Source organism: Corvus kubaryi, unplaced genomic scaffold (genome assembly GCF_017639235.1).
Source record: "Corvus kubaryi isolate FWS band 111438036 unplaced genomic scaffold, C.kubaryi_AGA036_p1.0 37385, whole genome shotgun sequence".
NCBI classification, from domain to species: domain Eukaryota; kingdom Metazoa; phylum Chordata; class Aves; order Passeriformes; family Corvidae; genus Corvus; species Corvus kubaryi.
In genome coordinates, this window is record NW_024581127.1 from 15,494,956 (window position 1) to 15,511,681 (window position 16,726).

A 16,726-nucleotide genomic window follows, 5' to 3' on the forward strand; every position below is an offset into this window, starting at 1 on the left:
CGTCTGTTTCCGCGACGCGCTGAGCTCAACGCGCACGGCGGTGCCGCCCCTCGCCCGCCCCCGGCAGGGCGGCCCCGGCGGGCGGGAACGCTGCGGACCCCGCGGTGGGGCCGGGGGTGCCTCCCTGTACCCCCACTCGCTGCCGCTCCCGGCGCGGTGCGGGGGATGCTCGGAGCCGGCGGGGTGGGTGCGGTGTCTCTGCCCCCGTGGTGGGGGACGCTGCAGCGCTGTCAGCTGCAGCAGCAGCACAAGGTACAACGTTATATGTATGTACAATTCCGTGGGCTTCACACCCATGGAAATGGAAAAGTGCGAGGCGAAGAATGAATTATCGGGGCGTTTCAATAGGGTCGTGCTGCTGAGCGCTGATTCATTTGCCAAAATGACAGAACCCTGTTTCCGTGCTGTAAGATACAGATTTACCTTCTTTTCACTCCCCTTGCCATTTGAAACAGAAGCTGCCTCAGAATTTGCCCAGAAGCCCCCAGCTTTTCCTTCGTGGCATGGCCTGTTCTGCATTTAGCTGCGGTCAGCCTCGGGCTTCTTGGTCTCCCGCGTCCAGCAGCCGCAGCCCTGGGCTGCCTCCGGCCGACCTGTATCGCTCACCCGTCCCTGAGTTCGGGTTCTCCGTCTCACTTTGCTACCGACCTTCATGCCGTCTTCCACGGGATTCCCTCCTTCTGCAACCCTATCGTAGCTGCCGCCCTCTTTCCACAGCCTGCTCGCTGCTCCTGACCTCCACTTCTGGCCCAATTCCGAATCTCCTCTAGCATGTTGCAGAATTCTCTGCATACATTCTTATTACATTGGTCTTTTTTTTTCCTAGTTAATCATTCATACTGTCTCATGTCATCTCAGAATTCTGTGGAACTGGAGCTGATCCTGTGCTTATGGCTAGTGGTTCTTCTGTTAAGCTGGTATGAAACCTGAAAACTTACTCTGGGAAAACTTATTAATCACCCAGCCTGCATTTAACGTGTGCAAAGACAGTAAAATGAATAAAATGTACCATGCTTTTCCTGTGGGATTTGCAGTGTTCCATCAGTTAAAAGCTTGCACGTATACTTACCTTTATTTATGTGCATCATTCCATTTAAGTCAATAGGACTACTTCCAGTACATCAAATTAAAAGTAAATACAAGTCATTTCATGGTGAGATACTTAATCTGAAATGACAGAATAGACAATTACAGCAAACAGGGAGGGGAAGTGGAAAGTAAGGGTAAAGGCAATGAGATTATACTGGAATTTTGGCATGTTGTATACAAACCACAGCAGTTCCCTCTTTGCTTGTAAAAGCCAGTGGCTAGGTGAGTTGTTCAGGCTCCAGTACTGCAAACACATACCTGTCGCTTAGGGCGTGTAAATGGTGCCATTGTGTTCAGCTGGATAAGATATACAGAAGTTTATTGCATACAATAACTTGTGGAGTAAAGTCTTGGACATTTTGTTATGTATGGGATTTGATACAGAAAAAGGGAATTAGAGAAAGGGAAGGAGAAAAAGACAAGAATGGAGGTGTGTGACGGAAAGACAACGAAGAGAGAAACAAAAAGGTTAGCATATAGAATAGCAAGATAGGATAGTGAACAAATTTTGGAATAGCAACAGCAAAGCATTCTACCAGCTCAAATGTGCAGCTACAAATAACACAAAAACTAGCCAGCAAAGCAATGCAGTAATGTATTAGTTTTTAAATGACCAGAGGGATTCAGCACATCAGTACAAATGTTCTGAAATCTCTTGGCTAATGCTGGAGAATAGGAGGGGAACAGACCCCAGGTGTTTTAAAATTCTGCAGTGAGACATTGAGCAGTCACTGTGGTGGTCAGATGGTTTCTCCTTGAAGCTGATGAGGGACAAAGCAAATCTCCAGCCAGCCACCCTCCTGAGAGCTTGGCAGTAGAGAGCCTGCAGCCAAATAGGTGCTTTTCATCAGAAGTATTCAAAAGAGTCAATTAACCAAATACACAAATCATAGGGAAGAAAGAAAGCCTTTTCTAGACAAGCTGTAGAGCAAAACTGGCTGCTTGCTTGCTTGCTTGCTTGCTAGCTTATTATTGTAAAACAGGATGACAAAAAGGTATTAAGGAAAACTAGGGTCTACTCAAACTCTTTAGCAGAGAGGAAATACCTTATGCACACTGCATTTGGTGAGGCATACAGGATTTAAGAATGCAAACTAGCCTGTCTTTCCAAAACACTTTCTGAAGAACATCTAGGATTTAACCTTTGTGGGTATTTAATTCAGTTGCTGGCAGAAAAGTACAAAGTATTATATCACAATACAAAAATACTGCCCTCCAAGCAAAGCATCTGGTATGTTCTAAGGAGGCATAAGCACACACAACATGCTGTCAAACGTGGAAGGATAAAAATCATGTCAGCATGAAGAGAGGGGAGCACAGAGGGCTGAGGAAGGGCTTTTTCCCTCCATGGTAAGGAATGGAGAAAAGGGTATGAGATGGACAACCTCATCTCAATTTTGTATATCCTTCTCATAATCTCTGCTTGTCTGGACTTCTGGCCTCAGTGTAATTTCGATATTTACATATGAAACACTGCTATCTCATATGGTAGTGTGAAATCAGCACCTTGGGCCAGACTTGGATGTGTTGGTAGTCTTTTCTTTAAACTTATGTTTGAAGAGTATCAAATATGATGGGTAAATGTTTCCATGTCTCTGATCCCACATCTGAGTCTCCCTTTGAAATCTTTTATCTGAATATTCAACCATCATCTTCAACATAAAATTGGCAAAGCCAAACTCTATTTTTGTATAGGTAATTGCATGTTTCCTGCAGGCTCCGTCATCATCTGGTCTCCAGTCCATCATTTTTAGGGAAAAACCTGTCCTCAAACCTTCCCCTTTTGACGCACACATTTATGTCCTTGATCTTTCTTTCATCTTGTTCTGAAGAACACCCTTTGTTGGAAGATTCACCACTCTCCTACATTTTCCAGCTCAACTGTCTCGTCAATTAATTTTTTTTCCTGGAGACTTTATTTTTAGCACCCCTGATTTTACTCATCTGTCTTACAGTGTTGCCCCACAGATGGCTGCATTTGCACAAAAAGCATTGCAGAAGATTGATGTGGCAGCAGGAACAAGTGGCATAGGGAAGGAAGAGAATGGTCTGGGTCAATTTTGCCGCCGGAAAAAAAGTAGTATGGAAATGCATTCTGACTTGCAAATAAAGAAGAAAGGATAAAAGCCTTTGATAAATCAAAATATCTGCAATACGCATGGATAGTGAAACAGAGATCAGGCATGCAAAAATAGGAAACATTAATAAATACCACTACATAACAAATATTATATATAAATACAGCTAAGAGACAAATTGCACAGGACAAGAATAAGTGTTGAATACCATCAGGTTTCTGTTTGCCCATTGTGAAAGATTATTTGCCATGCACTGATTGTCATCAATTATATTGAATGCAGTAGATACTAAAAAAAAAATTAATACCTGTGTACCATGAAAACATGCCTAGTATAATGAGATTAGTGACAAATAGAGCTATCTAATGTAGATGCAATCTCACTGATCCAAGTTACAAAGTGGCAAGATACCAGTAAATAATGTGCAAGCTGAGAACTTTCCAAATTTTTTGGCATGTCATAAAACATTAAAGATGAAGGCTTCCATAGCCATTTCAAACATCTCAGATATCTTAGAATTATGTCATCTGATCTAATCCATTTCTGTAGTAGTCAATAAGAAAAAGTAAAAGTAGAACATTTATAATATATAGAACTGCAGTCCCTAGAACATGCCTACTGCAAGAAGGAAAATCTGTTTAAATAAATAGGTTTATTTCCAGTCCCAATGACAGAGAATAAAAACAGGTTGAGAAATCTGGGTGCCTGAATCCAAAAAATGCTCCTAAACACATACAAGATGTGACTCAACTTGCAAGACTACAAAAGTCTGCAAAAGACTACTATGTGAGCTTAACGTTTCTCAAATGCCTAAAACTCTACTTCTAGATGTAATATTTAAGCTCTGGAGGTAAGGAGTTGCAGGATGCAAAAATGATGCCTGTGTATTTTCTTGGAGTTAGCCATTTTTAAAGGCCAGCTGGCTATCACTGTCAGTATCCTTACAAAACTTCAATTTGTTTGAGAAATAAATGAAAATCAAGTAAGAGTTATACTGCAAAAAGCAGCAGGCTATCATTTCTGTTGCACAACACTGTTTCCATTCTAGTCTCCTGAGCTTTCCTCCTCTGTTAGTCGGAACAGCCTGAAATTTCTGTTTTTCTGGGTTCAGAAGTTATGTGCTTATTCTCTGCCTAAAGGTGAAATTGTTTGTGGAAAGCTTGAGCAAGAATGTTTTTGCTGGTTTAAGTGTGAGAACAGTGGGATAGGGGGAAATGTTGCATAAAGGTAAAAGTGCTTTAGGGTTTTCTAAATAACATTTTCATCACAATGAAGAGATATGAAGAGATGAAAATCATGGTGAAAATAACCCTGCTCAGGGAAGACCTATACTTTTTCTAAAGTTGTTCTCAAGTAAGTCCTTCAAGCAGCATATACAGTCCATCTTTGTCAGAGCCAGGGAGCATTTAGACTTGACTTCACTGAAATGAAGGGCAAGTATCTGCTCAGATTGAGCTGTCCTTTGAGTCACAAACAGCTCCTCCATATTTTCATGGTGACACACTGCACCCCGAAGTCTTGCCCCATTACTGCCTAATTCTTCATGGGGTGGCTCATCCGCAGTTTATCTACAGGTTCCTTCATGAATAAACTGGGATTTGGGAGGCTGGTGAGGGAGGGGCTTGATGCCCACAGGGGCCCCACTTCAGTGTGCACTGTGGCTGCACTCTGCTATTGGTGGTGCAGGACCTCCAAATGTGTTGCAGCAGGCCTTTGTGGCCTTCTCTCTCTGCATGTCCTCATGCCACAGTTAAGTATCACAGGCATTTAAAAATATAAACCATCTGTGTGACAATGAGGGGCCTCTGTCAACTGTCTGTGGGATGTGCAGAAGCAGAGTGTTTCTCCTCAAGAGCACCTTACAGTGTTTGCTGACCTGCCTCAAGTCCATGGCCAGGAGGTCAGTGGACCTGAAGGCAGCGTGTGTTTGCAGCTGGGGTACCAGCTGCCAGCCTGGACAGCAGAAGGAAGGGATTCTGGGCAGGCATGACATGACACAACCCACAGTCACATGCTGTCATGTGCGATCATGCTAGGTGTTACATGTCCCACATGAGCACACATTGGATAAAGACAGTAAGCAAGGTGTCCTTCTTGGCTGGACAGGGAGTGTACAACGTCTGACCCTCCTGTGGCCACAAAACCATCTCGTCAGGGTGCAGCACAGGCCAGGGACTCCCCATGGTGGCAGGGCAGGACCTGGCCGCCAGGGCTTGTCCCACCATTCCAGCCCTAAGCCAGGCAGCTGGAGGCCCTGGGGCAGCCCCAGCCCTGGAAAGCCCCAGCCCTGGGTATTGGGCACCTCCCTGGAGACAGGCTGAGGCCAGGTTGGGACATGAACCCACAGGTGTGCCTAGCTCAGTAAGACCCATCGTTGGGCAGGGGCTGGTGGCTCCATGGGATCCTGGGCCATAGGCGGGCACCTCAGGGTCCCAACACATCATTATGGAGAGACTCAATATGGCTTTGCCTCTGGCTGACTTCAAGAAGTGCTCACAGAAGCAGAGCTCTGTCCAGGAGCATTGCTGTGTGCAGTTGGATTGGTGGATGAAAACTACAGAGGTGGTGAGGAGCAGTTGCCTTTAGCCCCTGCTTAGGGAACACATTTTCTCATACTATAGCTGTGAGAGCCAACAGCAGGCAGCAGTAGGACACAGGACCTCTGTGCACAGTGAGCTTTTCAGAAGTGTGTTGTCCTTCCTGGCCTCACCAGGGCAGACAAGCCATAAGAGAGAGTCGCTTGCTCTACGTGGGGAGCTGCAAACACATCTCTGCCCCATTGTCTGGCAATTCCCACTTATGGTAAAACATTCTGCAGCCCCAGCCACTGCCAAGGGCAGAGGACATGAGCAGAGCACTCTGATGCAGCCTGGTTCTCCTCAGCATCGTCAGGTGAGTCCTACAACTACAGTGCTCTCCTCTATGCACTGAGGCTGGCACTGGGGTGGCCATTTCGCCATGAGCATCGTGACTGTGCCTGCCTTCCTGCCAACATCACTGGCAAGTTTCTGTTTACTATGATTGCTCTAAGCATGACCCTCATAAAGCAGCAATTCTGACCTTTACCTCTTGCCCAGAAGTCTCCTCTGTTGTCTCTCCTTCCTCAGGCTAGCCAGAACCAGGCCTTCCAGAAGTGTGAAACTCTTGCTTCCTTGGATGAAGTTGACTCCGGACACAAGTTAATAACAGCAATTTCCTGTGGTCAGGAGCACCCAATTCCAATACTCTCTCCAACGGTTTCCAAGACTTCAAGCCTCTTTTGTGTCACACAAAGAGGGCAGTGACTGCAGTGCTGTGAGTTTACCCAGTAATGGTACATAATGAAATCTTTGACAGAGAGCTCTAAATACTGTTTTTGATTCACAATAGGCAGCATACCAGGACGTGCCTACATTGACCACGATGCTATGTGACTGGAAGAGAACTGCTGGTCTCAAATGTCTTTTGCTCATGCAAGAGAAGTACCTGAAGCAGCTGAAGAAGAGTCACACCATGTGCCCAAGAGCACTGTGCAAACGCTTCTTGTCAGGCTTTGTGCTATCACCCCAAGACAGCTGGGGAGTCTGCTTCAGTGCCCACCCACTCTCTGGGTGAAGAACCTTTTTCTAATATCCATCCTAAACCTCCCCTGACACAACTTTGGGCCATTCCCTTGGGTCCTGTCACTGGGTCCACAGAGAGGAGATTGGTGCCTTTCCCTCCTCTTCCCCTGATGAGGAAGTTGTAACTGCAATGAGGTCTTCCCTCAGTGTCCTCTTCTCCAGGCTGAACAGATGTGTCACCTCAGATGCTCCTCATATGGCTTCACCTCAAGGCCCTATGTGGGGGACTTTACATGCATTTGCATTGATGTCAAAGTGAGGAAAATGCTGTGATGTGTTTTCTTCTCCCTGCTGTCCAACAAGGTCCCCAGGAGCTGGTACTCCATCCAGCTTCATCTCTGCTGTGCTACAAGTTGGGTGCTACAGCTTTTGGATGATGTGCTGACTGTGCCTCTCCTTCTCAAAAAGAAAACAGAATTTATTTTAAAAATATATGTGTTTGAGGCCATGCTTGTTAATTTCTGGAACCAGAACTAGCCTTTTTATTTTCATTCTAGAATTTGCCTACTGTCCCAAAGTAATCAAGTCAGGAATCAGAGGATTTGGCTTCTCTGAGGACTGTGTCTGCCTCAAGTTCTACAGAAGGTACTGTGTGTATTGGTGTTGCTTCCTTTTTTCCCTTTTCTTTTTCCTTGGCTTGTTTTCACAGGGTTTTTTCCCTTGATTCCTTTCTATTTTTGCATTAGATCAACTTAACACATGACACCTAAGACTACACTCGCTGTGCCCCCTGCTCCACCCCCTGCACTCAGTTCTGGCCAAGATACATGGACAGAGATTTCCTCTCACCCAAGGATAATGAGTCACAAAGTCTGGATGATTAGAAGGAAGGGTTAGGGTTTCACCTGCTTTATGGGAGATCATTTTCTCCTTCAGATACCATTCCTAATCCTACACTCACTGCAGATGCATTCTACTACAAGACCTGCAGAAGTGAGTCCTCCCTGGAGACTGCAGTGCTATTCGTTGCTTTATGGAAGGTGTTTCTGCACCACATTTATCCCTAAAGGGTTAGAATTGACATTTGGCACTGAAACTTGTTTAATTTTTTGTTTGTTTGTTTGAAGTTTTGATAAAGTTTAACCACTGAGATAGTCCAGGCTTCTGCTTGAAGCAACAAAAGGGCAGCCATACTGCTCAGTAGGCAGGCTCTCTGATGTTGTTGGGGGGCTTATCTATGCATTTGAACCAGTTCTACTTGGGTTCAGCTTGCTGTGCAAGCACAGAGCTCAGTGAAGAACAACAGCTCACCAGCCTTCCAGGCTGTGAAGTGCTCTGTGTTTGTAGCATTAGTGCTGACAATGAGTTGGTCAAGATCTTGTGACCCTAGTCTTTCCACTGCTGCTTGAATTTTCCGTTTTTTTGGCCTTCACTTCCCTAGGGAATACTGAGATTATGAGATTTGGTACAAAATTATTCCCTGCAACAGTAACAGGCAACACACATCTCTGCTTATGTGGAGGTCTCTCTGCAATGCCAGGGCTGTGTGTTTTAAGCTTTAGGTCATCCCAGTTCACTATCTATTTATCTGTCAGGTCTGGGCCATAAAATATAGAAGCTGAAGTTATTGGTGACTGGAATTCATTATTATGCCCAGATAGTTAGCTGACATATACAAAAGGTTGGATAAGTTTATGATCAAAAAGAAATTCATGTACTACAGAGCTGAAGAAGACAACAAGCTAACGATGCAATCTACTAACCCCTGACCAGGGAAGAATATGCACCTCCACACATGTATTCAGTCTTCATAGGAGAGGGTTCCTCTGAAGCCTCAGATGTTGCCTGCTACTGGAGACAGGGCTCAGTGGAGTAATTACTTTAGTCATGACAACAAATACTCCAATGACATCAGTGGAAATCCTTTTCATGGTGCTGAATTACAGCTTGACAGCAGCAATCTCATGACACACTCCTTCTGATTCCGCACCTGCGTCGTGACAACTGTATTGCTTGGTTACATTAAAACAGTATCACTGCCTAAGGGGAAGACAAAATGACAATACATTTATTTTTATGAAATCTTTGGATTCTGTGCCATCTCCTATTTGCTTTCTGTATTTTTTTATTTTCCTTTTTTGCAGTATTCTAGATTTATTGGGACAATCTTTTCACTGCTTGCAATTTTCCACTGCTCTGATGTGGTTGCTTTCCCACTTGCAATTTCTTTCTACGTACTGCTAGAATTTAGAAACTAGTGTCACCATTAAGATTTTTCTTGGTTGCAATGGACAGGCGTGAAACATGTTCCCATCCCAAAAATGAGTTTAATGTAGTTATCAAAGGTTTGGAGGGATGCTGCTTATTTTAGTTTTGCTGACAAAAAAGGAAAAAGTGTCACAAATTGGGTTCATATAATCTATTATAAGTATGTGTGAAGACTAATTTTTAAAATTTTTTTTACTTACCATGGTAAGTAAAACTTGGAGCCTGACCACCTGCAATTAGGACATGAAGGATGAACCATAGTGTTCTGAAGACTGGAGATACTTAAACAGTTTATATTCTGACACTGAAGACATAGGTTGGTATAAACATTTTAGGCAGGTCACTTTTTTGTGACATACTGTAGCCTCATGTGAGCTAGTCTCTGAAGAAGCTGTATGAATCACCTTCTGGCTTCATCTGCCTTTCTTCTTTCAGTGTAGAGAAAGCACAGATTATGATCTTAGGTTCAACCTTACCATTTGAATAGTTAAGGTTAGGTAAGATGAATTCTGTCCTCAAATTAGCGAAATATCAGAAAAGATATCAAATATTCATTTTTTCGTTCCTCCACAGCGTTACTAAAAATCTAGGTAGTGATCCTTGAAGAATTATTTGATATAATAAATGTTCATACTTAAAAGCAAAGTGCTATGAGTAGTCTGTGATGATAGCTTACATAGTTTAATTTGCAAATAGACTCTTATACCATTTCCACAGCTGGAGGATTCTGTCAGCCAAATCACAACAGGCAACTGGAAGCAGTGAGAGAACCTCTTTGCAAGGATTTTTTTTCTGTGCAGAGATGTCAGCTAGCTGGTTGGTGGTTTTTATTCCTCTTTATTCCATGTGAAACCTTGATTTATTGCTTCTGCAGTACCAGAGTAAGGGTCAAGCCACAGGACTTGTACAGCCAGGTCCCTCAGCCATTGAGAGCGCTCCATGTGGGCTTAAAGTATGTCAGGACTAAGGGAGGGTTAGAATAAGTAGAATGAGAAAGTACAAGATCATAGGTCTTTGTACCATACTGAACTGTCATTTTCACGCTCTTCATAGAATCACTCTCAATACTGATAGGTTAGGAAGAATCCAGAGAGGAGAGAGTTAACATCCTCTCAATGCTGTGCCCATGATGGCCTGCTTTTTGTCTAACTGCTAAGCAAAATACAAGTTGCATAAACAGAAACACTGAATATAGACTGCAGGAGATTATTTTAGCACTGTATGAAGACATGATGCCAGTGAATCTGTAATTTGGATATATATTTTTGTTGCAAGGTCTAGTGCTCTCTTTTACACATAGGCACACACACATAACAAGAGCAATGAGGCTGTCAGTTCTGGCCATCTCAATAGTGTTGCAGAATTCTGAGGAAGACGACAAAACATTGCATTCAGTTGAGAAATCAATTTAAGCAGAATGCTTAGAGAAAATAGATTGTTATCTATAGAAAAGGGAAGTTAAGGGCAAATGGAACTTCACTAAAGTATGCTCTTCACTAACCATGCTAAAGTATGTTGGAGAAAAGAGAGAAGTTCTATGCCACAAATGAAGTTGAGCTTAATCAAGTTGAGCAATTAAACTTCTTGAGCTAGTATAATTGCAAGAAAGAATATCAATTATATCTAAATATTAAGTTCCTGAAACTGAAATGGATACTGGCAGAATATAAGGTACTTATATACCAATGTCAGAGAAATAGTCTCAATAGTTCATATATAGAATTAAGTAGCAGGGCAACAAGAAACCATGTGTAATGTCTTAACAGGAGTTAAGAAAATCTTTGGGTGTCCAAACTGACTAGTACTCGTGTTGCTAAAGAAAAGCACCTAGATGTATCTTCTGGGCATTTTCCATTTCAAAGTTCCTTTTGCCTCGTCCCTGCTGCCTATGGATATCTTCACATTATAATGTTTCAATTGGCAATTTTTTGATCAATAAATAAAACCTGCCATTGGTATATATCTAATCCTAGTGCCATTCTCTAGAGCCAGGTAAATGAAAGACAGTTCAAAAATAGTTACACGGAAGAAAACTCTTTCTTACCCTTCTTTCATATGCACAGATAGGCTTGGAGGAAAGTGTTGATGACTTTCACTTTCCTTTGGGAAATATGGGGAGCTTTTCCAACTGGCTTGGCCAGAATTTGCTGGAGCAGAGCCCTGCCATGCACTCCTAGTTGTCTGCAGCTTGCTCACTTCCCCAACTCTTATATACCTTCCAATTTAATGAGATTTTTTTTCCCTTGGTGTTTTGCAGGTTTTTTCTGTCCCTTCTTGTTTTTCAGTGGAGTAATCATGCTTTCTAATATCTTATCCAAAAGGCCAAGATTTCAATACAGCTTTGGAAATACTGCATGCTGTGGACTTTCATTTGCCTCTTGTTTGTACCTGCCTTTAAACTATTAATAGGAAAATGCAGAAAAAAACCGCCATAACTTTACACATATAATACTCTACTGAATATTTTTTTCCTGCCGAAACTAAAAATGATGTCTCAGTGTCAGTGCACAGAGCAATAGTGAGACCAATTCTTTTCAAACTGTCTAGAAATTTCTTACTGTGACCTATGGAGAGCTGCCTAGTGGTCCCCACAGACTTGTCTTGTGTTGCTGGCTCCTCATCTTTTCCAGCTGCTAGCTTCTAGTAAAAGCAGGGGGGAAATGGTATTCCACAGAAGTAATGAACACAGCTGCCCCAGGGGCATTATGTGAATGTGTACCAGAGAAAATAAGATTTCCACAACCCTGGAAGCAGGGGAGACAGAATTTGCAAGACAGTCTCTCTGACCTGTGATCTACCATATGGAAAAGTTGGACATTTGAGTGGGCTTTTAAATCCTAGTTTGATTAACCTCTTTGTAGTCATTCTTTACCCTCATCTTCCTCCCTACAGTTACAATACACTATTCTAAAGTACTTCTTCTCCAAATCTAGATCTCTGGAACATACATGTAGGATGAGAAACTTAGTTCCTAAGGCTAAGGGTCTTATCCCATTACTCTGCCAATGTAGGCTTTTTTAATAGTCCTACTCTTAATCTAATTTCTTCTCCAGTCCAGTTTGAAATTTTCTCAGTCAATGTAGAATTCAAACAGAACTGTAGGCTGTATGAATAAGCCTAGCCAAATGGGAATTTGTTCTGACTGAAGGTCAGGTTTGGCCTCTGAAGAACTGTGTAGTAATGAGTGTTTGGTTCCCTTGAAAATTGCAATTGTATGGAAATGTCACAAGAATACATGTATCTTTATTTAAAGAACTGGGATTTTTTTCCCTCTGGGTTGTTTAAAGCCACATGACTGAGGTATTTTACAGTGCAGCTGTTACAGATGACTCTGACAAAATCTCCTTTACAATGAAAGGAAGGCATGGAAAGTAAGAGAAAATCTATTGAAACTGTGCTTAGGGCTTGTCATTTACTTTTTTCAGAAGAAGACTTTGGTCAATCCTGCCTTAGTACCCAAGTGACTGGGTTGCAGGCTGGAGAGCTGAGAGGTTCAGCCTGCCTCCACAGACCTCTGAGGGGTGGCTCTGGCTCCTGATACCCCACTCATCTCTGAGCACTGAAGCCAGGGAGAGTCCGTTTCATACTACAACCCATTTCACGCTACTCAGTTGGTGTCCCATACCAAATTCAAGGTCCTATTTAATGAAATTCTCTCCATATCTGTCTTCCTTCTCTGGAACAAATAGTGACCCCGGTATGTCCTTAGGGTTACAAGAGATTTATTTTAGCTAATATAAAAGAGAGGAGAGACTCAAGTACCTACTGCTGATAAGCAAGTAGCTTTTATTCCAAAAGAAAACATGATGTGAAAAAGTATGTGTCAGACAGAGGATTGCGGAGGCGTACCAGTGGATGTTCACACTCAGCATGGCATTTACTGTATCCTTTTGACAATTAGCACCTCTGGTGTAACCCAGGGCTGCTAAGTTGATACAGAGCTGGCTTTCCCTCCATGGAGGATACCAGTGAGGTTAAATATACCCCTGAAGGGGCTACGTTCTTCTGATGCATCACTGGAGCAGAGCTGTGGGCAGCCTCAGCCTCCTCTCAGGGCTGCTCTTCCCTCTCACCCCAGCACCATTCTCCCTCCAGAGCACAAGCAACTTCCCACTGTTCCTGAGCAGCAGATGCTTATGATGCCAGTCCAAATGCTTGCTAACAGCATGAGCAGGTCCTATGAAACAGTCCTAGCTGCAGTGAAGGACACAGAGGGCACCTTACTGCAGTTACAGCTTCCCCTTTTAAATGGCTGAGTAAAGAGGAACCATTTGGAAAGGAAATGAAAGCAGCAGGCGGATTGCCAGGGAGAGATGTGGGGTCAGAAAGGGAGAGGTGGTGGTGTATTATATCCTAGACAGAATGCAATTGAAACTGCTGGGAGGGAGCATGCTTCTGGCACATCACTCTCTTCCTCCAAAGCATGGTTGTGTGGGTGCAGCAGGAGTCAGGGAACAGCTCTGCTTATTGTGTGACTATTTGTTATTTCAGCCCACGACAGACTTAGGGTAGAATTACCTAAACACTCAATATTCACATTTTGAAATATTCCTTTAATTCCAGAACCATAAAGACTAGAGATCTTATGGTTTTCAAAATGAAAGAGAACCATACAATAACTTGCAGACACACATAATAGCTTTTTACAAGAGGTTATAGTCAATTTTCTGACTACAGTTAATCTGTAATGAATGTAAAAAATCTCACACCAGCATGCAAGAAAGAGAAAAGGAAGACAAAAGAAAACCTATTTACTTTTAAAGTCCTGTTGACAACTAAGATAAAAATTTAGGTTTTGAAAAACAGTACATTTTACCAGGCAAAATCTAATGAAGCTTATTTTTCAACAACTTAGCACAATTACGTTGATTGCAAGAGCACTTTATGTAATTACTTGTGGGAATGACCATAATTAGCCAGAAGTCAGCAAGAACTTTGCAAATGTTTCCATATACAAGGTTTTCATCTTTCTATGAGATGTTCAGAGCTCAGTACAATCTCTTTTCTTCAAGCAAATTAAAAAGTGTGGTGCCGTATGTTCATAAATGACGTGTCATAATCTGGATATCCAAACTCCCCAAACTTTGGGACAGTTCTGAATTGTTACGTGACAGTTGGGATTTTTTGGGGAAGATGGGTGTCCGTTGTTACAGTAGCACTACCCAGTGATACATGCAACTGCATTATATTATGCAAATGTGGATGGGGAGGAATCATGCCTTTTCTGTAGAAGCTCTGCCAGGCATCTTGTCAAAAAGTTAATTTCAGTATGATAAGAAGAACAAAGAACAATTTTAGGAAGGGTTTGATATTTTATTCATATTTAGATTAGGTCCAGAGAGATGATGAGAATGTTAATTGGTCTCCTTGAAGAGACAGACATTCCCACCAAGCAGAAAAATCATCTCAAGCAATTGGGTCTTTTTTCTTCATTATTCTTTTTTTGCCTTTTAATCTCCACTATGCAAAACTAAAGGGCAGTTGAAGAAAGCCAAGACAAATGGCAAGAAAATGAGCACATGAACAAACTTCAACTGATGAAGGGATTTGTGAATAGCAGGGACAATAGTCAAAGCAGGTCCTGTCCTTCTGAATACAAATTAGTTTGCTAGGACCTTTCATAATTGTTTTTGACCTATTATTGTTGTTATCATCACAGATCTCTAGTGAAAGAGGAAAGTAGCTGATGGAAATTTATGGCAACTTTAGAGATAAAACAATGACTCCGTAGAAACTTTTGCTGTTAAAAAGCAACATTGAATAGTTTTAAGAATCTTCTCTGTTTAACCAAATGGTCCTGGTGATAAAGACTTCCCAGCAGAATGTTCAAAATAAGACTCTGAAATGACTATCACCATAAAACTCAACATACTGCCGGAAGAGTTGTGTTTTTGACAAAACTCACCTCAGTGTTGATCAACACAGTGAACTTTCTCTGTAAATCTCCATCCAGCTGGACAAGGTTTGTAAAACAAGTACAAAAAAATAGATTAGCTCTAAAGCTCAAATCAAGAGGTGGCAAACCCATGGGTGATTGTGCCAAAGCCCTGTTTTTCAGCTCTGACAGGCTATCTCCTAGATTGATAGCAGTTTTCCAACGTTCAGTGTTATTTCAGTTGGCTATAGTACTCTTGTTTCCTTGTGTTGTTCCATCTCTGTTAATGTTTTTATCTGTCTTTGGACTTTTTTCCCACTGAGCTCTTCTGCTTCATTAGCACTGCTGCTAAACATGACGCAGGAGCCTAACCTTTTGGAGACTGTTGACTTTGCTAGGACCTGAATCCCAGCTCTGTCCCACCATGTCTGACTTGTCCTAGTCCTAGTAGTGTGAGGAAAAAGAGTAGCTGTGTCATAACCTGATGTGAAATACACCCATCTGTTATGATATCAGAGGGCAAACCAACCCCACATGAGTAGGGTGAGTAGCAACACCACCTGCTTTTGTCATCTTGAGGTAAAGAATTTATGGACAAGGGAAGGGACCAGGCAGGGGACTTGCTGCCCTCCCTGCTCGTTGCGGAGTTGGTGCAGAAAGGCATCAGTCAAAGCAGAGCAGTTTGCAGGGGCTGAGGAGGAGGGCATCTCTGGTTAGCCTGCCCTAAGCAGTGGGGGGCAGTGGCTATCTGGCCAAACAGGCCTCCACCAAGAGACAAGTTCATGTGGGGCTGTGGAATGACTGCTTGTCTTTGGGGAGCTTTTTCTGCTCTTCAAGTCTCCTGCCCAATAAATTCCTGTTTGGTCAAGTCCATCTGTTTGACTTTCCTTTGAAGATAGGACATGCTGGGCATTTGAGTAGGAAGAGGATGGTTTCCCTCAGAGGCTGGCTGGAGGCTTGAGCTGATGTTTCCTTGATCAGTCTGGAGAGTGAGCCTGGCAGATGGGTAGCATGATGGTAGTCTCTGAGACAGAAACATTTCCAACGTAGCAGAAGACTGAGTCTGACGGCATCACAAGCTCAAGCCAGCAATGTATCCTTGTCCTGTCGCATCCTCTCCTTTCCTATCCTGCCCTGCTTCTTATGCTCTAGCTAACAGTACAGTTTCTGAAGAGGCAGAAAATGCAGCATTGTTGTTAGTGAGGAAGCAGTCAATGCCCTTGTGAATGTCTTGGGCTGTGATGATCCACAGACCAGCATAAATTTGGGCTTAATTTGGTTCTGGCTTTTGCTGTCAGAGGAGTGAGTTCAACTAAATTTTTCCACCTCGGTAGGACATGATACCAGATGAGAATTGTCTGTCTATGGACACTACTTAAATGTATAGCAAACTGGAATATAATACTCCGATCTAAACTTTAAAAAAATGTTAATTTAAAAGACAATGCTTAGTTTGTAATTTCAGGGAGTGGGTCAGAGCTCCACCTGGCCCATGACTGCATGACTCCCATCAAGGAGCTATTATGGTACATGCCAGCAAAGGGGCTGGCTTCAGGGCTATGATTACTTTGGGCCCATATTATCTATTCTTACTTTGCAAATGAAATGAGTCTGCTTGTGAAGTAAACATCCATCATGCTCCATGAAAGACTTGGGAAGCAACGATTCCTATCTGAAGTGAGCTCCCATGTAGCTCAGTTTCATATGTAGCTGTCAATAGCTCTGTTATGGGCTGCTTGGGATACATCAGATGTGTATCAGATATAATTATCCTCTTTTGTTAAAGTGCCACCGAGTCTGGCACAGCTCTTTAAAACTGAGCACCTGCCCAGTCTACAGTGATCATTTTCTTCACTTGCTTTAGCAAACTTTCA

General features: G+C 42.8%; 1 long non-coding RNA gene across 1 annotated transcript; it reads left to right on the top strand.

The window, feature by feature from the left end:
* The first annotated feature begins 15 nt into the window (after positions 1-15).
* On the top strand, positions 16-11,669 carry LOC121668286. Its single transcript, XR_006017330.1, has 3 exons — positions 16-917; positions 3,045-7,354; positions 7,456-11,669. It is a non-coding gene; the product is annotated as an uncharacterized LOC121668286 (long non-coding RNA).
* The last annotated feature ends 5,057 nt before the right edge of the window (positions 11,670-16,726 follow it).